The sequence below is a fragment of the Vulpes lagopus genome, chromosome X (assembly GCF_018345385.1).
Source record: "Vulpes lagopus strain Blue_001 chromosome X, ASM1834538v1, whole genome shotgun sequence".
Lineage (NCBI taxonomy): Eukaryota > Metazoa > Chordata > Mammalia > Carnivora > Canidae > Vulpes > Vulpes lagopus.
In genome coordinates, this window is record NC_054848.1 from 14,261,067 (window position 1) to 14,284,685 (window position 23,619).

General features: G+C 38.6%; 1 protein-coding gene and 1 pseudogene across 5 annotated transcripts in view; one reads left to right on the plus strand and one right to left on the minus strand.

Annotated features, from left to right (window-relative positions):
• RAI2 (retinoic acid induced 2) overlaps nt 1–23,619 on the minus strand; it is a 397,647-nt gene that overhangs the window by 368,753 nt on the left and 5,275 nt on the right. The window contains exons 2-3 of one of the 5 annotated variants that reach the window (XM_041741693.1): nt 22,079–22,141; nt 21,148–21,221 (exon numbers count right to left, since the gene is read on the minus strand). The exons of the other annotated variants lie outside the window; for them this stretch is intronic. The gene's annotated coding sequence lies outside the window, so the exon portion shown is untranslated. The remainder of the gene's footprint in view (nt 1–21,147; nt 21,222–22,078; nt 22,142–23,619) is intronic. 5 annotated transcript variants of the gene reach the window in all.
• Nucleotides 74–14,045, plus strand: LOC121482434 (annotated as a pseudogene).

The window sequence follows — 23,619 nt, forward strand, 5'->3', positions numbered from 1 at the left end:
GCAAGACCAGGCAAAAGAAGCTGGAGAACAAAATGTCAGGGAGTAACTAGAGAGAGAATGTCATTCCAAGGTGATGGCGACCAGCTCCTATGAAAAGCTGGGAGAGAACTGGGTGCAAGAGAACAGATTGCCCAAAACAGGCTGCAGCAGGAGCCCACTGAAGAAGAACCAAAGGGCTAGAACACTGAATGGTCTTGACTGTCCCCTAAAGAATTGGACAGTGGTCCCAGTAAGAATTATAGATTGGCACAGGGAGAGCACACACCCCATTTTTTTCCTCGATGACCAGCTGAATGAAGATAACTCCAAAACTTACAGAATAGCAAGGCTATAATATGGAAGAAGTCTGCGACACCACTTGAGAGAAAAGTTGTCCAAGAAAGCCAGTCAACCAGGAAAATATATTAGATTGTTGTATGAGTGAGAAAGCAGCTTACATTGTTTTAAGTGACTGCAATTTGGGGGTTGTTTGTTGCAGCAGTTACCTTACATTCATACAGAGAAGTTAAATGATTTGCTCAATGTTATATAATTAATTTGTTTAAAAAAACAGTCTAGAACTGTGTTCTTCTAGTGCCTTGCTTAATATTCACTTGTTTACCAACTCCAATCATATGTAAGGCACCTTGCTGTACCCTGTTGCTAATCCAGTAATTGCAGGATTTAAAAGTATGACAAGGGGCACCTGGGTGGCTCAGATGGTTAAGCATCTACCTTCAGCTTAGGTCATGATCTCTCAGGGTTCTGGGATTGAGCCCCACATTGGGCTCCCTGCTCAGTGGGGAGTCCGCCTCTCCCCTCTGCTTGTGCTCTCCCTCTCTCTTCTCTCAAATGAATAAATAAAATCTTAAGAAAAGTATGACAAATAAGTCACATGTAGGCTCTTTGTATCTCTCAACTCTCTGACGGTGTTTTCTGTTTCTTCCATGTGTTCTTCTAGTAGTTACTTTCTCACAGATCTCAGCAACAACCAAATGTAGTGACAGATACCAGGCTTTACTAACCTAAGAGGACCCATATTTGAAAATTATCTCTCTTGAGTCCCTTTCTTTCCTGATAGTACAACCAAAAGTTAATAAAACATATATTCTCTCCTACTGAGATAACCTCAAATAGACTTCCTTTAGAAGGACACTGATAAATGAAGCTGCCAGTACATGCAGATAAAATGCAGTGACTGAAGTCCCCCTAGGCAAGGGTCACAGACAGATTGTGTCAAGGGGTTAGAGGCCAGAGGGCAAGTGTCAAGGCAAGCTGAGGTAGTGAATCCTTTAGGTAAGAGACATTAGTGAGATGAAGATTCATCGGCTTGGAGAGAGGTGCAAGCAGTTTTTCAGGACCTTGGAGAGCTCCCAGGGAGCTACAGGGCTCTGAGAACGTTGATTCTCAGACCCAATCTTTGCCCATTCTTCAGAACTCTCTAGCTGATAACAGGGGTCTTGTCTTTTCTGTGAAAGTCTTCATGTGTATAGAATGAGAGATTTATTCTCATTCTTTCTGAGTTCAAGGCCTGTGTCCAGTAGATAAGTTGGAACTGCTTCATCCAGCCTTCCTGAAAACCACATGATACGCTCACACCCATGGAAAACTAGAAAAGTGCATTCTCAGGAGACTTCGGCCTCTCTATGTTTTAGAAACTCTCTTCTGGGTTAGTCTGGTGCTTAGGTGTGCCTGGGCTCCAAACATTTCATCCAACCAAAACCATATTACTATATGAACTACATCAGAGCCCTAGAATCTCAAAGGATGATTATCAAAATTATGGGCCCCTTTCTTCTTGAAGGCATGTTCTCAAGCTTCTTAATACATAGTCTATGAAAAAAATCTATAGAAAAATTAATTTAAGAAAACTTGGATTAAAATATTTAATATTTACGGTGCTTTCATATATATTTTCTCTCTATAAAATACAATGTGGTGAACATCTTCAGGCATAAAAGTTTTATTTCCTCTCTTGGGATTTTTTTTTTCCCCTTTGGCGATATGTTCCCTGAAGTAGAATTCCTAAGTTAAAGGATTTAAACAATGTTATCAATTGACGGGTATGGCCAAATTCAAATTGGATTGTGTAATTTTACTTTCAGCAGCAGCATATAAAAGTATCAGTTTTGGGGTGCGTGAGTGGCACAGTCAGTTAAGCATCTGACTCTTGGTTTTGACTGAGGTCGTGATCTCAGGGTCATGAGATCAAGCCCTATGTTGGGTTCCACGCTTGGCATGGCTTGAGATTCCCCCTGTCCCTCTGCCCCTCCTGCTCATGCTCTCTCTCTTATGCTCTAAAATAAATAAATCTAAAATATATATATATATATATACACACACACATACCAGTTTCACTAGTATCTGATTAGTAATTTGATTTGTATTCTTTGGTGTCTGTACCTAGAACTCCTTTGATAGAGGGCCTGTGTCTGGCCTATTGTAGATGCTCAATAAGTATTTAAGATTGAAGTGAAAGGTTCAACACTTTCCCATTTATCTGTTTACTTAGCACAATTCCTCATTTGGAATTGCCTTATCTTTTTCTTCTTTGTATTGTGATATTAACGTTTTCTTTTTAATTTGCCTAAGATATTAAGCCTCTGTTTACCATATTTGTTAGGAAGTATTTTCTCTGTTTTTAAAATTTTTTATATATAAAGTTTTAAGTTTTTATGTAGTCATATTCGTCACTTGTAACATTTATCACTTCAAAGCTTATAAACTTTATAGAGAACCCCACAGACCTCATAAAATTCAGTGTTTTTATGAATTAAATTTTTATATATATTTTATTCGACCACCATTATGGGATAAGGTGTGGGTCTAAAATGATTTTTTCTCTAAATTAGTAACAAATATACCAATATAATTTATAGTTGAAGCTTCTTTTTCCACAGTGTCTTTTGACTTTTACCAATGGCTCTTGACTAGACATGTGGGTTGAAATGACTTTGCTCTCAAAGGGATTATAATCTTGTTGTCAAAGGTCAGATTCTGTTTACTTCATTTATATGTTCTAATATAACAATCTAGTAGTCTTAAAGTGTTTCAAAGTGGGAACTGAAAATTTACTTATACAATTCAGATGCACAGTATAAATATAGTTTCTCTATTTCCTAAAAACCTGATATATTACTCTTCACAAATTCTTATGGCACATATTTCTGACCCCTGGACACTTCTCAAAGCTAGGTGATGGGAATAGAACTGGTCTTAGAGAAAATGTATCCTTGTATTCTCTAGTGCTATGCCCCAACTAGTCTTGAGGTCAGGGTCCACAGCTGATGAACTTGTTTGTTTCTCTCTTGGGTTTTTTTTTTTTTTGGCTCAGTCACTATTCTAGGAGAGTACTGGCTCTCTCCCTGTAGCTACTTCAATCTCATCTCTAGAAATCCCCAATTCCTTGTCACAACTTCCTTCTCTTCCATGGAAATAGAGTTCACCCTTTATTCTCTGCTCCAGGGTCACAGTTTCCTTTGGTGGCCAGCCTTGTGGCAGGCTTCCAGGCTCCAACACAGGATCCATACTACATGAGAACTAAGGTTGACTCAGATGTGTTAACCAAGTCCTCACTGAAGAGGACACTATTGGTGTTCCACAATGATCCCCTTTACCAATCAATTCAACAATCCTCCCAGATGTTGTGTGTTGGTTGCTAATAGCTTACAAATGTCCCTTTCTTTAAAGAATGTCATCCAGCTTAGTAGGGGCCCCTTTTACCCAGGAAACTATGCTCACCCCCACCTTTGAGGCACAGCCCACAGCTAAGAACTAAATGCTACATTAGGGTATGGAATTCTGGACCCCTTGCCTCAAGGGGAAACAACTCTATGGTACAATTCATACTATAGAATTCCCTATGAATTCTGGGAAATGAACAGGGGGTAGTGGAAGGGGAAAAGGGCAGGGGGATGGGGTGACTGGATGGTGGGTACTGAGGGGGGCACTTGATGGGATGAGCACTGGGTGTTATACTATATGTTGGCAAATCGAACTCCAATTTAAAAATTTACAAAAAAGGGGATCCCTGGGTGGCGCAGCGGTTTAGCGCCTGCCTTTGGCCCAGGGCACGATCCTGGAGACCCGGGATCGAGTCCCACGTCGGGCTCCCGGTGCATGGAGCCTGCTTCTGTCTCTGCGCCTCTCTCTCTCTCTCTCTCTCTCTCTCTCTGTGTGTGTGACTATCATAAATAAATAAAAATTTAAAAAAAATAAAGGCTTTGCCCCTATGGCAAAATTTTAAAAAAAATTTACAAAAAAAAAAAAAAAAAAAGAACTCCCTATGGGATCAGGCTATAGCTAAGAATATGCTTGGCACCTTCTCCTGCCCTGTCCCACTTTCTTCACTCCTGAGAGTATTCCTCCAATGAACAGCACGCACCAGAATCAAAATACTAGTTTTCTGTTGTGTGAATTGAAAACATCTCCCCTTACTCTGTGGTTTATCTTTTCACTCTTTGTATTGTTTTTTGATGAACAGAGGTCCCTTTTTCTTATAGTTAGGGTATCTTTTGCGTCTTGTTTATGCAATTCTTTCCTACTCACTACTCACTAGTTCATGAAAATCTTTTCCTTGTTGGGAAATATCAGGAAGGGAGACAACATAATGACTCCTAACTCTGGGAAACGAACTAGGGGTGGTGGAAGGGGAGGAGGGCGGGGGGTGGAAGGGAATGGGTGACAGGCACTGAGGCGGACACTTGACGGGATGAGCACTGGGTGTTTCTCTGTATGTTGGTAAATTGAACACCAATAAAAATTAATTAAAAAAATAAAAATAAGAATTAAAAAAAAGAAAAAAGAAAATCTTTTCCTATATTATTTTCTAGAAGCTTTTTCTTTTTCTTTTTTTTTTATTTTATTTTTTATTTTTTTTAGCTTTTTCTTTTTCCTTTCACATTTAGGCTTTTAATACACCTGGAATATATTTGGGGGTATAGTGTGAGGCAGAGGTTTAATTTAAGTATAGCCACTCATCTCAGTACTATTTATACTAAGGATTGACATTTTTCCTCTGTTCTCAGTACAACATATGTCAAATACTGAACTTACGCATGGATATGTTTCTGGGTTCTTCATTCTATTCCACTAGTCTATTTTAATATCTCTGAAAAAAAAATATATATATACTGTCTTGATTACTAAAGCTTTATAATACTCTTCTTATCCAGTGGATAAAGTCTTCCTCTTTATTTTTCTACTCTAAAAGGGTAATGGCTACCCTTAGCTTTTTGTATTTCTATATGAATTTTAAAATCAGTTTGTCAAGTTCCACCAAAACACATTTATTGGAATTGCACTGAATTTAGAATTAAATTTGGGAAGAATTGGCATCTTTTTTGCTCATATTTACTATGGCATATCTTCCCTTTTGTATATTTCTTTAATGTCTCAGAATAAGGTTTTATCATTTTTCTGTATATGTCTTGCACATCTTTTATTAGATTCATTCCTCAGTATTTTATATTAATTTCATTTTCTGTTTGTTGCTGGTATGGAGAAATACATTGGATTTTTGGATATTGAGCTTTTAAATCCGGACACTGGGCTAAATTCTCTTATTACTTCCAATAGTTTATCTGCCAAAGCATTCAGATTTTCTATGAATATAATTATATCATATGCAAATAATGGCAGTTTTTTGTTTCTTTCTAATTCTTATGCCTTTTTCTTGTTTTGTGCACTGGCCAGAACACTGAAAGAATAGCAGTGATTATTAGGGGCATCCTTGTCTTGTTTCTGACCTCCAGGGAAAATTTTTCAACATTTTATCATTTAGTATATTTGCAGTAGGCTTTTTTAAAAGATTTTATTTATTTATTCATGAGAGACAGAGAGAGACAGAGAGAGAGAGAGAGAGGCAGAGACACAGGCAGAGGGAGAAGCAGGCTTCCCACAAGGAGCCAGATGTGGGACTCAATCCCAGATCCCAGGATCATGCCCTGAGCCAAAGGCAGATGCTCAACTGCTGAGCCATCCAGGCGTCCCTGCAGTAGGCTTTTTAGAGATTAAGAATATTCTCTTCTGAGGACTTCCAGGGAAGACGGCAGAGTAGGAGGATCCTAGGCTCACCTCGTCCCACAAATACACCTAGATAACATCCATATCAGTGAAAATAACACAGAAAACAGCCTAAAGACTGGCAGAACAGACTCTCCACAGCTAAATGTAGAATAGAGGCCATATCTATGGGGTAGAAGAGGGTAGGAAGGGCAGAGACATGGTCAGGAAACAAGCTGACCTGTAGGACTGTCCATGGGAAGGAGGGGTGCTGCAGGTACAGACGAAAGAGGAACAGACCCCACCCAGGCACCCCAGGCATGGGGGACAAGCACTGGGAAGACAAATCCCCATAACATTTGGCTTTGAAAACTAGAGGCTTACCTGCATGAGTTCTTATAATCAGTGGGACTTAACAAACGGAACTTTAAAAATCAGTGGGCTTAGACCTTGGAGAGCCAAAGGGTGACAGGAAACTGAGTATCTACCCTTAAAGAGACAACACAACAAACAGCCCCACAGAGACACAGTATAGAAGCAACAGTTTCAAAAATGCCTGAGAGATACAGGATGGGGATTTATTTACTAATCTTAGAGTGTGCTGGAGGGGCAGGGATCTTTTAGAAACTTCTCCAGGAACAAAAGAGCTTCTGGGCACCATTTCCCTTCCCCACCCCCCAGCCTAGATACACAGACATCTCTGGGATCAAGCAGAGTGTGAACACTCTCCACCTAGCTTTTTAATAGTGCACCTACCCCTGCACTCTTCTACAGACCCACTCCCTCCAACCCAGCCATGGCAGGAGTTTTCCAAAGCTGTTACAAGCCCTCTCCCAGAACAAACTAGTCCAGACCTTGCTAACACCACACATCCCACCCCTGTGTTCTCCTGCAGACCCTCCCCCTCCAACATCACCCCAACAGGGTCCATCCAAAGTGGTACCACAAGCAGCAGTGTGCAAATAGCCCTGACAGTGGTTAGCACCATCCCAAAGTGACTCCTGCCCTAGGGAAAGAGGAGAAGAAAGCCCACACAACAGTTCAACTGAGGCCCTAGCAGTGGGCTACGGACAGACATCTGGTCTGACAATAGGCACCATCCACCAATGAAAGCTTTTCAGAGAACAACACAGGGAAAGCACCCTGCAGTTCACTGCTACTGCAGCTCTAGCAAACACCTGGTCTGACTCAACTCAAGCCGAAGGTGGCCCCAGACTGGTCCACTAACAACACCATGACCAAACCCTGCCCATAACAGGCAAAGAAAGCCATTGCAGATGACTAGACTGAAGGCAAATGCGGCTCATCCATAACAGTAGGGCACATGCAACACACATAGATATCTCTGAAGCACCAGGTTCTGATGAACAAGGTACATTGCACTGCAGGGCACTACAGTACTTCTTCCTCATAAGACCACTACTTTCAAGAGCAGGAGATGTAGCTGACTTTCATAACACAGAGAAACAGACACAGAGAGTTAAACAAAATGGGGAGACAGGGAAATATGTCCTGAATGAAAGAACAGGACAAGATCATAGCAAGAGAGCTAAGTGAAACAGAGATGAGTAAGCCTGATAGAGAATTTAAAGTAACTGTCATAATTGTCACTGGACTTCAGAAAAGAATGGAGGATCTCAGTGAGACCGTCAACAAAGACATATAAAACATAAAAAAGAGCCAACAAGAGATAAAGAACTCAATAACTGAAATTAAAAATACACTAAAGAGAATAAATAACAGACTAGAGGAAGTAGAAGAAAGGATCAGATCAGTGACCTATAGGACAGAGTAATAGAAAGCAATAAAGTTGAACAGGAGAGAGAAAAAAGAAGAACAAAAAATGAAAATGGACTACAGGAACTCAGTGACGCCATCAAGTGTAGTAACACTAACATTGGGAATCCCAGAGGAAGAGAGAAGGGAGGGGGAACAGAAAAATGTATTTGAAGAAATAATAGCTGAAAACTTCCCAAACCTGGAGAAGGAAATAGAAATCCAGATCCAGGAGGCACAGAGAGGTCCCAAAAAAATCAACCTAAGGAGGTCCACACCAAGACACACAGTAATTAAAATGGCAAAAAGTAGTGATAGAGAATTTAAAGGCAGCAAGAAAAAAAGAAAACCGTTATGTACAAGAGATACTCCATAAGCTATTGGCTGATTTTTCAGCAGACACTTTGCAGGCCAGAAGAAAGTGGCACGATATATTCAAAATGTTGAAAAAAATCTGCAGCCAAGAATACTGTATCCAGCAAAGGCATCATTCAGAATAGAAGGAGAGATAAAGAATTTACCAGGGAAACAAAAGTTAAAGGAGTTCTAACCACTAAACGAGCCCTATGAGAAATATTAAAGGGGACTCTTTGAGTAGAAAGGAAAGACCATAAGCAGAAGTAAGAAAAATAAGAGACACAAAAGCAGTAAAATTAAGTATATGCATAAAAATCATCAAGGTATTCACAAAATACCAAGATGTGAAGTACCACACAATATACCTAAAAAGTAGGGGAGGAGTAAAAATGTAGTGCTTTTGGAATGGGAACTTAAGCAACCATCAACTTAATATAAAATGCTATGTGCAGAAAATGTTATACATAAACCTATTGGTCACTATATATAAATCAGGAACTCATAATAGATAAGTATAAAATAAAAAGGAATGCAAGCCTATCACTAAAGAAAGCAGCAAGTTATAAGAGAGCAAGAAAAGAAAGGAACAGAGAAAAGCTACAAAAACAACCATAAAACAAGTAAGTGGCAATAAGTACATACTTACCAATAGTTACTTTGAGTGTAAATGGGCTAAATGCATCAATCAAAAGACAAAGGGTGACAGAATGGATAAAAAAAGCAAGACCCATCTATATGCTGCATCCAAGTATTCATTTCACACGTAAAGACACATGCAGATTAAAAGTGAAGGGATGGAAAAAGCATTTATTATGCAAATAGAAGTGAAAGAAAGCCAGAGTAGTAATATCAGACAAAATAGACTTTGAAATAAAGACTGTAACAAGAGACAGGGATACTATATAATCATAAAGGGAACAATTCAACAAGGAGATAAAACAATTATAAATATTTATGCACCCAACATGGGAGCATCCAAATACATAATGCAACTAATAACAAACATAAAGGCAGTAATCAATAGTAGTAAAAAATGGTAGGAGATTTTAACACCTCACTCACATCAACAGATAGATCATCCAAACAGAAAATTAACATGGAAACAGTGGCTTTGAAAGACACATTGGACCAGAAGGATCTAATAGATAATATTCAGAACATTCTACTCTTAAACAGCAGAATACATTTCATTTCAAGTGCATATGGAATACTCTCCAGAACTGACTACATGTTAAGCCACAAAACCAGTCTCAACAAATTCAAAAAGATTGAAGTCAAATCATGCATCTTTTCCAACCATAATACTATGAAAGTAGAAATCAATCACAAGAAAAAATCTGGAAAGAATACACATACATGGAGGCTAAATAACATGCGATTAAACAGTGATTGGGTCAATCAAGAAGTCAAAGAGGAAATTAAAAAATACATGGAGACAAATAACAATACAACAGCCCAAAATCTTTGGGATGCATAAAATGCTGTTCTAAGAGGGAAGTTCATAGCAATACAAACATATCTCACAAAGCAAGAAAATTCCCAAATCATAACTTTATACCTAAAGGAGCTAGAAAAAGAAGAAAACCCAAAACTAGTAGAAAGAAATAATAATGATTAGAGTAGAAATAAATATAACAGAAACCAAAAAATAGAACAGATCAATGAAACTAGGAGCTGTTTCTTTGAAAAGATAAACAAAAGTCATAAACCTCTAGTCAGACTCATCAAAAGAGAGAGAGGACTCAAAAAAACAAAATCAGAAATGAAGAAAAAAGAAATAACAACTGACACCACAGAAATATAATTATGATAGAATATTATGGAAAATTATATGCCAACAAATTGGACAACCCAGAAGAAATGGATAAATTCCTAAAAGCCTACAATCTACTAAAACTGAATCAAAAAGAAATAGAATATTGAACAGACTGATTACCAGCAATGAAATGAATCAGTAATCAAAAAATCCCCAACATACTATGCTGAGTGAAATAAGTCAATCGGAGAAGGACAATAATCACATGGTTTCACTCATACGTGGAATATAAGAAATAGTGAAAGGGATTATAAGGGAAAGGAGGGGAACTGAGCGGGGAAAATAAGAAAGGAAGACAAACCACGAGAGATTCCTAACTCTGGGAAACAAACAAAGGGTTGCAAAAGGGGAGGTGGGTGGGGGATGGGGTGACTGGGTGACAGGCACTAAGGTGGGCACTTGATGGGATGAGACTGGGTTTTATACTATATGATGGCAAATTGAATTTAAATTTTTAAAAAAATTCCCAACACACAAAAGTCCAGGACTAGATGGCTTCATATAAATTCTACCAAACATTCAAGAAAGAGTTAATACCTATTCCTCTCAAACTATTCCAAAAAATAGAAGAGGAAGGAAAACTCAAATTCATTCTATGAGGCCAGCATTATCCTGATACCAAAACCAGATAAAGACACCACAAAAAAAGAGAACTATAGGCCAATATCTCTGATGGACATAGATGCCAAAATTCTGAACAAAACATTACCAAACCAAATCCAACAATATATTAAAGAATCATTCGCCATGATCAAGTAGGGACTTATTCTTGGGATGCACGGGTTGCAAATCAATCAACATGATACATCATATCAATAAGAGAAAGGATAAGAACCATATGATCATTTCAATAGATGCAGAAAAAGCATTTGACAAAATACAACATCCATTCCATGACAAAAAATTCTCAACAAAATAGGTTTAGATGGAACATATCTTAACATAATAAAGGCCACATATGAAGAACCCACAGTTAACATCATCCTCAATGGTGAAAAACTGTTTTTCCCTTAAGGTCAGGAACAAGACAAGGATGTCCATTCTCACCACTTCTACACAACACAGTACTGGAAGTCCTAGCCTCAGCAATCAGAGAACAAAAAGAAGTAAAAGGCATCCAAATTGATAAGGAAGAAGTAAAACTTCCATTATTTACAGAGGACATGATATCATGTATAGAAAATCTGGAGTGCCTGGTTGGCTCAGTTGGTTGAGCATCCAACTCTTGATTTCAGCTCAGATCATGATCTCAGGGTTGTGAGATCAGGCCACACATCAGGCTCCACACTGGGCCGGAGCCTGCTTGGGATTCTTCCTTCCCTCTCCTTCTGCCTCTCCCCCCTACAAAACAAACAAACAAACAAACAAACTGAAAAACTCCACAAAAAAACTACTAGAACTGATAAATGAATTCAGTAAGTTTGCAGAATACACAATCAATATACAGAAATTCACTGTATTTGTATTCACTAATAATGAAGTAGCAGAAACAGAAATTAAGAAAACAATCCCATTTAGAATTGCACAAAAAATAATTAAATACTTAGGAATAAACCTAACCAAGGAAGTAAAAGACTTATACCCTGAAAACTATAAAACACTGATGAAAGAAATTGAAGAGGACACAAAGAAATGGAAAGACATGCCATGTTCATAGATCAGAAGAACAAATACTGTTAAAATGTCTATAGTACCCAAAGTAATATACACATTTAATGTAATCCCTATTCAAATACCAACAGTATTTTTCACAGAGCTAGAACAAACAATCCTAAATTTAGTATGGAACCACAAAACACTCCAAATAGCCAAAGCAACCTTGAAGAAGAAAAACAAAGCTAGAGGTATCACAACGTCTCACACTTCAAGATATATTATAAAGCTCTGATGATCAAAACAGTATGGTACTAGCACAAATATAGACACATAGATCAGTAGAACAGAAAATAAAACCCAGAAATAAGCTCATAATTATACAGGCAAATAATCTTCGGCAAAGAAGAAAAGAATATACAATGGGAAAAAGACAGTCTCTTCAACAAATGGTGTTGGGAAAACTGGACAGTGACATGCAAAAGAATGACACTGGGCCACTTTCTTATACAAAAATAAATTCAAAATGGATTAAAGATCTAAATGTGAAACCTGAAACCATAAAAATCCTAGAAGAGAGCACAGGCAGTAATTTCTCTGGTATTGGCCATAGTAACATTTTTCAAGATAGGTCTCTGGAGGCAAGGAAAACAAAAGCCAAAATAAACTATGGGGACTACATCAAAATAAAAAGCTTCTGCACAGTAGAGGAAACAATCAGCAAAACTAAAAGGCAACCTAGGGAATGGGAGAAGACATTTGCAAATGACATATATGATAAGGGGTTAGCATTGAAAATATATAAAGAACTTATACAATTCAACGCCCAAAAATAAGTAATCCAATTTAAGAACGGGCAGAACAGGACGCCTGGGGCGCTCAGTGGTTGAGCATCTGCCTTTGGCTCAGGGTGTGATCCTGGGGTCCTGGGATTGAGTCCCACATCGGGCTCCCTGCAAGGAGCCTGCTTCTTCCTCTGCCTATGTCTCTGCCTCTCTCTGTCTCTCATGAATAAATAAATAAAATCTTTTTTTAAAAATTGGCAGAAGACATGAGGAGACCTTTCTCCAAAGAAGACATCCAGATGGCCAATGGGCACATGAAAAGATGCTCAACATCACTTATTATCAGGGAAATATATATCAAAACCACAATGAGATATCATCTCACACCTGTTAGAATGGTTAGTATTAAAAACACCAAAAATAACAAATGCTGGTGGGAATGTGGAGAAAAAGGAACCCTCCTCCACCACTGGTGGAAATGCAAACTGGTGCAGTCACTGTGGAAGACAGTACAGAGGTTCCTTAAAAAAAAAAGTAAAAATAGCATTACCATAGGATCCAGTAATTCCACTACTATTTGCCCAAAAAATACAAAAACACAAATTTGAAAAGATATACGCACCCCTGCTTATTGCAGCATTACTTACAATAGCCAAATTATGGAAGAAACTCAAATGTCCATCAATAGATGACAGGTGTTAAGACATGGCAGTGGTGTGAAGATATATATAGATATATATGTATGGAATGGAATATTACCGAGCCATAAAAAAGAATGAAATCCTGCCATTTGCAACAATATGGATAAATCTAGAGTATAATACTAAGTGAAATAAGTCAGTCAGAGAAAGACAAACACATAATTTCACTCATATGTGGAATTTAAGAAACAAAGAAAAAAAGAAAGAAAAATCACTCTGAAATACAGAGAATAATCTAGTCGTAACCAGAAGAGAAGTGGGGGAGATGGGTGAAATAGGTGAAGGGATTAAGAGTACACTTATCATGATGAGCACCAAGTTGAATCATGAGTGGGGGAAGATGGCAGCAGCCATCACACAGTGGATCTATCTAGACTGTGTAGAAGCAAGCAGTTCCCAAGAAGGACATAATCAAGCTTTTACAGAACCACAGTTCAGACTTGTTTCTTGCAGAACATAAGTTATTAAGAAACATTGAAAATGTGGTCAAAACAGCTAACAAAGACCATTTGGTTACATCCTATAATTATTTTTCTGAAAGTAAACATTTCGAGGGTACTGAAAGTATAAGTACAGTGTCTGGGCAGGTGAAAAATGTGAAGTTTAATGAAGACAAACCCAAAGAAACCAAGCCTGAAGAGACTCTGGATGAGGGTCCACCAAAATATATAAATTGTGCTCTTAAAGAAGGAGATAAAATCAACTTTCCCAAAAAGGGAGATGTTGTTCAATGCTGGTATACAGGAACACTACAGGATGGGACTGATTTTGATACTAATATTCAAATGAATTCAAAGAAGAAAAATGTCACGCCCTTAAGTTTTAAAGTTGGAAAAGGCAAAGTTATCAGAGGATGGGATGAAGCATTCTTGACTATGAGTAAAGAGAAAAGGCTCGACAGAGATTGAACCAGAATGGGTTCATGGAAAGAAAGGACAGCCTGATGCCCAAATTCCACCAAATGCAAAATTCAGTTTTCAAGTGGAATTAGTGGATATTGATCCAAAAAGCAATGCTTCAGATATAAAGACATAAGCAAGAATAAAACATGGCCTTGAAGAATCTTATGTAACTAATTAAAGCTGTTTACCATCGTAAGGGAAGAGTCAACTTGAAAATTCAAGAAGCCAAATATTGTTTACTCAATCCCTAACTTTTAAGGTATGTAATCCAGTATAATTCCCTAAGGTTTGAAATATATTACTACAACTGTGTAAAATAATGGTTAAGGAGAACTGACTTTCCTTTTACTTCATGTTGTAAACTAAAAGGCTCAATAAAAATGTGTCCAGTGTCAAAAAAGAAAAAAAGAATTGTTGAGTCACTATATTGTATACCCGAAACTGAATATAACACTACATGTTAATTATACTGGATTTAAAATTTAAAGGAAAGAATATTCTCTTCTCCTACTTTGCTAAGAGTTTTTATCATGAAAAGATGTTTAATATTGCCACATGAACTTTCTCTATTGAAATAATCACATGATTTCCCTCCTTATTCTGATAATGTGATGAATTAAACTGTTTGATTTTTAAATTTTAACCCAACTTTGCATTCCTGGGTGAAGCTGCATTTGGTCATGATATGTCATGCCCTATGAACATTCTTTTGATGCACTAGGCACACATTTCTTTAAGCAATATATAAAGGACTGGAAATGCAGGGTCATAAAGTACGGAAGTTGGTTTTAAGGAAAAAGTAAGGCTTTAGGTGTACTGAGTCAAGGCTTCAGGAGGAACTCTAGGGGTAAATGTCCAGCAGGCAATTAAAAATGTGGGAGTGGAGTTTGGGTAGAAGCCAGAGGTGTGGATTTGTGAGTCACCAACATAAAGCTTATATTTGAAACCACTGGGATAGAATGCTCTGTGTGAGGGAGGATCAGGGAAGAGAGAAGAGGACTTCAGATCAACACTTGAGCAACACCTGTAGCTAGGAGACAGGATGACAAAGAGCCAGGAGAGAGAGGCATGACTTCAAATGGGTGGGATAAAAACAAACAATATCAAGTTTTCAACAGTATGGAGAAAAAAAGGGTAAGGAGCCCTTAGTTTGGGTGATCAAGAGCCCTCCATACTATTCTCTCCCTTGCTGTATCTACTGGATGCTCTCCTGTTTACTTTTCATCTCTATGAAGTTCTTTGGTTACTTCTGGAGTCATGCCAATTTGCAGGACTGTTATCACCCTGGCAGCTGTGAAGAACATTCTCTACCATCCCACAGAAATACTCAGGACAGAGTACTTAATGAGCACTTACTAATTATAGGCCTATCAGTCAAAATTATGACCTCCAAAATAGCAGGCTTTCCAAAGTAGCTGAAGGTGCATGTGTCACAGGACAAAGCAGTCACACAAATGGAGAAAGAAGTTCTCTTCAAAAAAACTATTAACTTCACAGAATTGGGTAGCTGAGATTTCACGACTTGATATACTAAACTTTCCCTCATGCTAGCTCTCGCAACTTCCCATCATATTATTTAAGGCACCTTTCCAAAGGCTACCAGGAAAAAATCCTGAGAAAAGATAAAGGAGAAGAGGAGGACAGGTCAGCTGAGTTCTGTGGATAGAAATATTAGAGAAAGTTTGGGAAGACTTCAGTAGTTTGCCCCTATGCTCTCTGTGAGCCAAAAGTAAAGCAACATATACACTATATGTCATTAGGTTCACAGCAACATCCCTCAATATGCAGTGAATGTTGTTCCACAAAATAAGGATTTATCATGTGTTTATTCCAAGCAAAAGAAAGAAATTAACCTTGCAGTAAATATCTTATCAGTAACATAAAATATTAAAAGGCAATGGAAAGTGAGAGCAGGGGTGCCTGGGTGGCTCAGTAGGTTAAGCATCCAACTCTTGGTTTTGGCTCAGGTCATGATCTCAGGGTCATGAGATCAAGCCCTGCATCAGGCTCCATACTCAGTGCACAATCTTCTTAAGACTCTCTCCCTCTCCCTTTGCCCCTCCCTGCCCCCACTCTTTCTCTTTCTTTTTTTTTTTTTAATGATAGTCACACAGAGAGAAGAGAGGGAGGCAGAGACACAGGCAGAGGGAGAAACAGGCTCCATGCACCGGGAGCCCGACGCGGGACTCGATCCCGGGTCCCCAGGATCATGCCCTGGGCCAAAGGCAGGCGCCAAACCGCTGTGCCACCCAGGGATCCCTCTTTCTTTTCCTCTCTCTAAAATCAATAAATAAATCTTAAAAACAAGAGGATAAAACAAGTGTTACAGAAAAATAATGGATAACTTCCAAACCAGAAGAAGAAAACAAAAATAAAAAAAACAGGAACAATAAAGCAAAAAAATTAAACTCAAATATATCCATAATCTATGTTTTTAATCACTATCTTTAATAGATAAATCTCTTTATATTGGGTGGGGTGAAAACAAAAGCTAGAGATGGATACACCTAAAACACAACAACATACATAAGCTAAAATAAAAGGAATGAGAAAAATATACTAGACAAATAACAAAAAAATCCAACAAAATTAGCATCAGGTGAAACCAAATTTAAAGGGGAACACTTAAAGCAGGACCTTGCTTGATGACAAAAAAAAAAAATCTACAAAGATGCTATAATAATTTTGAATTTCCATGCATTAATAACATAGTTTCAAAATATACAAAGCAACACTTTTACAAAATCCACCATTATAGAAGATTTTAGTTCATTTCTTTCAAAAAGTTATCAATAAAGTGAGCCAAAAATATATATATTAAGAATACCAAAAATTTAATCATGTCAGAATCCAAGAAGGCTTTCTGATGAATCAGAAAACAGGACATAAACGAAATCACTGGAAACTCCACATTTTGGGGTTCAGAAGCAAAACCAGCTTAAAACTCAATAAAATGAAGGACACCTGGGTGGCTCAGTGTGTGACCATCTGCCTTTGGCTCAGGACGTGATCCCAGGGTCCAGGGATCGAGTCCTGTATCAGGCTCCCCTCAGGGAACCTGCTTATCCTTCTGCCTGTGTCTCTGCCTTTCTCTCTCTCTGTCTCTCATGAATAAATAAAATCTTTAAAAAAATAAAACTCAATAAAATGAGAAATGACCACTGATAGTTTTATTTTACAGTTTACTGCTTTGCTTTGCTTTACTTTTCTATCCAGTTGCAAACAGTCAAATCATTTTAACTGCCATCTTCTATTTCTGTTATACTTTCACGGATATTAATTCACTTAATTCTCACAAGCCTGTGAGGTTGAAAAAGTATTATTCTTCTCTATTAAACTCAAGTAAATGAAAACTGCCTCCTGTCCATTACCAGAAAAAAAAATTCTTTGGTGGTAGAAGTACCAAAGCTTGTTGAAAATTATCTGAATAGTATTCTGGATATCTGATAGCATCTTTGTAGCACCCATCCATATCCCTATCCCACCAGCATTGTTTTAAAGATGTGATTGATTAATTATTTATTTATGGCTGCAGGGTGGGGTTGGGGGGAGGAAAGAGAGAGAGAGAAATAGAGAGAGTGCACGCATGTGCAAGAGCCTTAAGCAGACTCCATGCTGAGAGCTGAATATTTTTTTATTTTATTTTATTTTATTTTATTTTATTTTATTTTATTTTATTTTATTTTATTTTATTTTATTTTATTTTATTTTATTTTATTTTTGAGCGCTGAATCTAACACAGGGCTCAAACTCACGACCCTGAGATCATGACCTAGGCCAAAACCAAGAGTTGGTCTCTCACCAACTGCGCCACCCAGGTGCCCCACCAACCCACCAGCATTTTATTTTTTTTATTTATTATTTATTTATTTATTTATTCATGAGAGACACAGAGAGAGGGAGGCAGAGACATAGAGGGAGAAGCAGGCTCCATGCACGAAGCCCGATGCAGGACTCAATCCCAGGACTCCAGGATCACACCCTGAGGCGAAGGCGGACAGAGGCTCGAGGCTCAACCGCTGAGCCACCCAGGCATCCCCCCACCAGCATTATAAAGCTAATTTGCCACCAGGGTAGCAGGCTGAACGTGCTGGGAAATTAAGGCTCCCCCAACAGTCCTCAACCCAGAACTGAGAGGATTTGATATATAAATGCTTCAGCTTCCTCACCCTCAGGTGTGAAAACTCTGAGGCACATTTTCAGCACCCCTCCCAGAGATCCCTAGTAGGCTTAAGCTCCAGTAGCACCCTATAATGGCTCTTTCCCTTGCCTATCACATTTCCCCACCCCTCTCCAGCACTTCCTTCCCCTCTCAAGTCAATGATTTACACTTGAATCCTTGGCTCAGGTCTATTTCTACAGGAACCCAAACTAAGACAATCTTTCATTCTAAATATATATATATGTATATAAATATTATATAAATATAAATACATAAATATATATATGCTTTCCACAATTTCTGCTTTTTGTTTAATGTCAGAGATAACTGAGCCATTAACACTTGTTTCTGATCTCCTGAAACACAGAGAATTCACAATAAAATGCAGTGAGCACCCTAGTGTGCATAGCTGGAACTAATGGCCTTATTTACAACAGAACATCACAAAGTAAGCACCATACTGGGCTACTGTAGAGGGAGAAGGGAGAGTAGAACATTAAGGAATTTATTTTTTTAAAGATTTATTTATTTATTTATTTATTCATTCATTCAGAGAGAGAGAGAGAGAGAGGCAGAGACACAGGCAGAGGAAGAAGCAGGCGCCATGCAGGAAGCCCCACATGGGACTCGATCCCAGGTCTCCAGGATCACACCTGGGCTGCAGGCGGCACTAAACCACTGCGCCACCAGGGCTGCCCCATTAAGGAATTTATTAAAGATGTGAGGTCAGGGAGAGGTTAACAGTTCTTCATGCTATGGGTATCACAAATGATCTGCCTGTGTGTGTTCTAAAAAGCTGCACAGTCAACTCTCCAAAGGCTCCTTGAGATTGCAATGGGGGTTCACATGGCTCTGATCCCAAGTAGGAACTGCTACATTCAATATCACCTGCCACTGGTCTTTACCTGGAGGCCTTCCATGAAAGTGGAGACATTGTCTGGGCAAACCTGCCCGCTCTCTGTAAGATCAGAGAGAAGCCTGGCTCCAGACTGCCAACTTTATAGTTCATACCACTTCTGGAGTAAATTACTAAGGAACATTTCTTCTGCTCTTAATGCTTTACAAGAAGATTTGCAACCATTCATCCCTCATTCCTTACAATGGTTCTATGAGGAAATACAGGGAAAGCTGGGAGATTTGTGGATGAGTTACTTGGTTCAAATTACACTTTCTAGCGTCCTTCCAGCCTTCCTTGGACAGAAGAAAGTCTCTAAAGATCATGCCAAATCATCCTTTGAAGTGATAGGTAAGACAGTGAAAAATAGTTCAAAAAGATCTTTCATATTCTGAAAGAATTTAAGATCTTGCTTCACCACTCTGCAGTTTAAATAGCTTTTTAGAGATTTGGAGGTTATATTTACATTCCCCCTCCTGCTTTGTATCCATGTTTTAAAGGCCAAATCCATTCTAAGATAAATAAAGCTTTATCCCCAGGAAAAAGTGACTGAATTCTTTGCAATGCATAGCTTCTGCTTCTGGAACTATTGTTTTTCTTCTCCAGAGGGATAATGTTGTCCCCTTGTCTGAATAAATGAAGCACATATTAAAAACCATGGCAAAGGGGGGGGGGGAGAAAATCAGAAGGAAACAATTGTTTAAAATAACAACCAGAAGAGAATTCCCCTTGTTCATTCTTGTCCTTGTTCCAGAAAGCGGCTAGTGCAAGCAGAAAGGGCAAAGTGTTCTTGCTCAGTTATGATCAGGACGGAGAGGCTCAGCAGAGTCAGATGCCGGTTATGCTTAGCATCACAAACCTTTCCTTTTTATCTTTCATTGTTTTCAAACTTCACATTCATATTTGGAAGTCCAGAACTGTCTCATCTTGGCTAGAGATGGGAGAGGAACTGTAGATCAATGGTTTTCAAGGGGCAAAGTCCTTCTTAAGCAAAATAATCTTATTTGAATCTTCGACATAAAAAGCGGCTTTAAAAGTGGCATTTTGTCTAAATTTATTTTATAAGTTCTAAGTCAGATAAGAAGCACTCAAGGCTTATCAAAAAAAAAGGAAATGAAAAAACGGAAAGAAAAAAAACTAAAAACCTACAACTCTATGTAATATGATACTGACATAATGAAAGCTATTAAAAAGTTTCCTTTTGCAGGACAATGACATTTAACTGAGTGTCATACACATGAGTTGAAAAGGTTTTACATGAGCACCAATCCATAGGCCTGAATTATGGAAACAAAACAAAAACACTTGACAAAGCTGTAACCTTGCAAATAATGATACATCTTTAAGAATGTGACTCCAATAAGCAAATTAAAATGCCACAAAGAAAAGCTGGGTACTGGATGCTGTGGCAAGCCACCCAGAACCCCCTTCAAGACACATCCATCCCCCCAATGCTGTGAGTGCTGTGTTCTCCTCCACTTAACCCTCAACCCCTCCACACGCCCCTACCTCCCCATCCCCAGGGTAGCTCGCATCCAATGACTGGTGGGTGAGGAGGCATAAAGCCCGGGCCCCCTTGCCTCAAGGAGAACCAGGAAGGGCCAGCCCAGCTGCTGAGCTCCCTTGATTCGGCAGAGGCCTGGGTTAGTACCGCATCACAGCTCAGCTCCTCCCCCTGCTGAATCCCGCTGCCTTCCCCAGCAAGAGCATTCCATGAACTTCTGCACATAAACAGCTGTCTTAGGGTCTCAGGCGAAAGTGCAACCAATGCCCATTGAGCCTCCACGGGGATCCAATAAGCACTCCCACTTTGCTCTATTTACTTTAACTGTCTCTCCACATATACATATTTATAACATGTACATACATATTTCCCCTAATTTTTATTTTGAAAATTGTCAAGCCAACCGAAAGAATACCACAAACACTCATATACTCTCCCTGGGATTCAACAATTCTTAGCATTTTATCTTTCCATATCTACGTTTTCTTTTGCTATACCCTGTGAAAGGATTATTGAAGACACATCATACCCCTTGTCTCCTAAATACTCCCACGTGCATCTCCCCCCAAAAAAGCACAATCTACACCACCACAATATTATCATCATACCTGAGAAAATCAACAATTCCATTAATCACAGGCTTAAAATATTTTTAATGCTGTTTTTAACGATACCTTAATCGCACATTCATGAAACCCATGAAGTTTCTTATAATGAAGTTTGAAAAAACACTTTTCTAGAGTAATACCTAGGAAGAACAGGTAGGGAAAAAAACAGATCAGTCTTCAATTTCATCCGTGACCCGGTTAGTATAGAAAGGGTGACTAACAAAGCTTGACTCCCACTGCCCCCAACAGACTTAGTGTTCTATAGCCTTGTGTGTCAGATCCATCACACAGTAGAATACCTACCTGCATAACAGGTACGCGCTAAGGTCTATGAATTGGTTAATATCTTTTAATAAGTGACAAGCTGGCAAGTGTGCCTATGTGAACACTTCTGTTCTCAAACCCACAGTCTGTAAATTTGGTAACGGCTTTTTTTATTAGGCTGGTATTCTTAGGCAGATCAAAAGGGTGTTTAAGCAATAATTACCCTAGGAACCCAGCAAGTACAAGTACAGAATACTGCACTACCAGGCACCACAAAAACATATCAAGGTGTTATACTGTCCTTAAATAAACATCAATCATCATTTAAGTAAATCAACAATTAGGTTGAAAACACAAGTGCTAAGAGAGAAAAGTGATATCCACTAAAATGTACATTTTATTTCAGGAACATCACTTCTGAGAAAGTGACTTACTTGGAAACTCACTTAAGTGGTGCCATTAAAAACTTGGAAGTATCAACATTCTTAGGAAATGGAATATATTAGCAATACAATTGTACAAGTGCCTCCTCAGGCTGGGCTTGGATGGTCTGGTTGTCAGAGGTCTCAGTTAGGCAGGGCCCTTATCTGGTCATTTGGGGATAAGGAAAATATATTGGACCATAAGTATGAATATGTATGTTTCTCTCTCTCCTCCCCACTCCCATCCACTCCCCCAACACACACTCCACTCTTCCTGTGTTTGAGAAGGGAAAAAAAAAAAAGAAACCTACCATCGCCTATACCTTGAAGGCTGGTGGCTGGCATTTCCTTTAAACAGACATCTGAAATAGCTTCTGTTTAAAATAACAACAAGGATTTCAAAGATTAAAAAGCAAGTATTTCAAGGGTCAGATGATGGGTGGAATGTAAAAAGTTTACTCCACTAAATACAACCCACTATGGTCCAATCCTGCTTCCTAAGCCTGATCTGGATGCCAAAGGCCAGCTAAAGGAGTCACTTGTGGCTCTGCGGAAAGGAAAGCTCGTGTTCTCCTTGTTCATTCCCTTCCCCCATCCCCCAAATCTCTCTAAATTACAGGGCAAGGGAAAACCAGTCACCCTACACTTGTCAACACAGTGCACTAAGCGAGCCAGTGGCTTTCAAATATTTTTGAATTGTGACCCAAATAAGAAATGCATTTTACATGGCAGTCCAGTTCCTAGACAGTAGGAATACAAAACTAAGACATTTTCCAAAATCATACTGTCCTCTGATGATTTCTATCCTATTTCTTAGAAATGCTAGTCCCAACTCATTAAACTGATTTTATCACTCACTGACAGGAAATGCCCTGTAGTGTGAAAGATATGCCAGAAGGCCAAGACCAAAACTGTATTTTTGTGCTAGACCGGATTCATAGAAGATCTTTGGCTATGGCTTTATTTCGAGCTTGCTAAAATCCCACAGTTTAACCATACATTCACATTGTAAATAATTCAAACAATAATGCCTCTCCATGCCTATTCCTATTCACTGCCCGGGATAGGCACAGTAAATAACCAGACAAGTATCTTCCATCTTTTGTGATGCATTCACATATGACACATAACCCACCCATGCTTTTTAATAATGTAAATGGAATTGTATAACATTTACTGTTCTGTAGCTCACTGAACTTAAGAGATAAGTCTTTTTGAGTCAGGACATGATTTTCAAATCAGTTTATCTAGATTGACTACATTCTTTTTGTCAATAGTACTTTGTTGAGGTATAATTTATACAGTGAATGCACATAAGTACAGCTTGAGGACTTTTTACATATGTATATCCCCATGTGACCACCATCCAAATCAATATAAAGAACATTTCCATTATCCCAGAAAGGCTCTCTCATGCCCTTTCCAGTCAATACCAACCCCACAGAGGTATCCACTACTCTGCCTTCTGACACTACACCTTAGTTTTGCCTGTTAAACTTCATATTCATGGAATCATAGAGTAGCAATTCTTCTGTGTCTGGATTCTTTCATGCAACCTAATATTTTTGAGGTTCATTTCTGTTTTTGCAGGTATTAGTTTTGTGGGGGTGGTTTTGTTGTGAAGTGGTATTCCCAATCACAATTTGGGCTGTCTTCAGTTTGGGGCTCTTGTGAATGAAGCTACTATGAACATTCTTTTAGAAATCTTTCTGTGGGCATATGCACTAATTTCTCCTGGGAATATACTTATAATCTCTGGGTCATAGGTGGTGTGTAGCTTTATTAGAGACTCCAAACATTTTTGCCACAGTTACTATGCCATTTTACATTCCCACCAGCAGTGTAGACCTAC